The sequence below is a fragment of the Vombatus ursinus genome, unplaced genomic scaffold, assembly GCF_900497805.2.
Source record: "Vombatus ursinus unplaced genomic scaffold, bare-nosed wombat genome assembly UNPS02014830.1, whole genome shotgun sequence".
In the NCBI taxonomy this organism is placed as follows: domain Eukaryota; kingdom Metazoa; phylum Chordata; class Mammalia; order Diprotodontia; family Vombatidae; genus Vombatus; species Vombatus ursinus.
In genome coordinates, this window is record NW_020954608.1 from 34,484,902 (window position 1) to 34,486,880 (window position 1,979).

Genomic DNA, 1,979 nt, shown 5'->3' on the forward strand with positions numbered 1-1,979 from the left:
AGAAGGCAGCAAGAAAATAGCAAAGACAGCAAGCTAGGGAAATCCAGAAGCATGGTGCAATTTATGACATGAGGATCCCTTTCTTTTTCCCTTTTTTTCCCTTTCCTTTAGCTTTTAAATAAAATTCTGAATTTAAAAAAATACTCAATAAAATTAATATGTCCATATGTAGAACAGAAAATTGTGTAAAAAACTATAATTCTCTTTTCTTTTTAAGTATATTATACATTCAATATGTAACATTCAAAGTTGTGTTATTTTTTCTACGATGTCTTTTGATTTCTTCTCACTTTTAGGTCATGGAGGGGAAAGATTTCTAAACCCAGTATCCCTTTCTTCCATCTCATTAGACCCGAGCTGGAAAAAAGGCAAATAAATTCCCTGCAGGAATTCTTCATCATCAAGCAAATGATATATTTCTTCTCGTTAACCCATTCATGCTTCTTATTATATTATCCATTAGAATATTTTCAGTATTTTATTCTGTTTTCAGTTCCTGACATTAAAAAAAAAAAAAACCTGGAAAAGTCAAAAAGGCCAAAAAACTTCAATTTATTTACTAGAGACAATTTGATCAAAAATGGTAGACAATGTAAATCATTTTTGATCTAGGGGTTACTTCAATTAGATATTTGAGAAAGTAAGAAAACATGAAGAGTCGATTGTTTCTTCTAAATTTAGTAGGTAAACTGAAGCATGGGGAAATGAAATGACTTGCCCAAGGTCACACAGTAAATCAATAGGACTATTAGAAAACAGAATCCAGATAGATGTCCTTTTTTTTGCCTTTATAAAAACAACATATTTATCTTTACCAGCCTTTTCTCTTTAAATTTTGAGTTTCAAATTCTCTCCTTCCCCCCTCCTTTGATATCAATTACATATGTGAAATCAGGTAAAACATGTCTGGATTAGCCATAATTTTTAAAAGCAAGAAAAATAAAGAAAGTGTGAAAATTCTATTTCAATTTGCACTCAGAGTTTGCCAGTTTTCTCTCTAGATATGAATACCATTTTTTCATCATGAGTCCTTTGGAACTGTCTTGGAACATTGTATTAATCAGAGTGACAGTTTTTTATAGTTAATCATCTTTACAACATTGTTGTTACTGGGCACAATGATCTCCCAGTTCTTCTCATTTCACTTCGCATAAGTTCACATAGGTCTTGCCATGTTTTTTCCGAGACCACCTACTTTGTCATTTCTTATAACACAATACTTCATCACAATCGTATGCCACAGCTTGTTCAGACATTCTTTAATTGATGATCATTCCCTCAATTTCTAATTCTTTGCCACTGCAAGAAGAGCTGCTATAAATATTTTTGTATGTCTAGGTCCTTTTACTTTTTATTTGATCTCTTGGGGATACAGACCTAGTAGTGGTATTTCTAGGTCAAAGGGTATGCATAGTTTTATAGCCCTTTGGGCATAATTCCAAATTGTTTTCCAGAATGATTGAACCAGTTCATTAGTCCACCAACAGTTCATTAATGCACCTATTTTTCACTCACCCTTCAATATTTGACATTTCTGATAAGTGTGAGGTGGCACTTTGAAGTTGTTTTCATTTGCATTTCTCTAATCGATAATGATTTAGAGCTTTTTTATATGAATATAGATAGTTTTGATTACTTCTGAAAACTGCTTGTTTGTCTCCTTTGACCATTTATAAATTGGAAAATGGCCCTTATTTCTATAAATTTGACTCATTTCTCAGTTGAGAAATGAGGTCTTTATCAGAGAAACTTGCTGTATTTTTTTTAACATTACTTCATTGTCTAAGGTACCTTTAAGTCAATCGTAGTTTCCTTGATTATCTCTTTGAACTCAGTCTATGTTTGCTTTTACTTTGTCTGAGATCATGTTTACTACCCTTGCCTTTTTTAAATTTTATCTGAAGCATATTAGATTCTATTCCAGCCATTTAGTTTAACTTTGGATTTGTTTCTGCATCTCTTGTAAACAACATACTGTT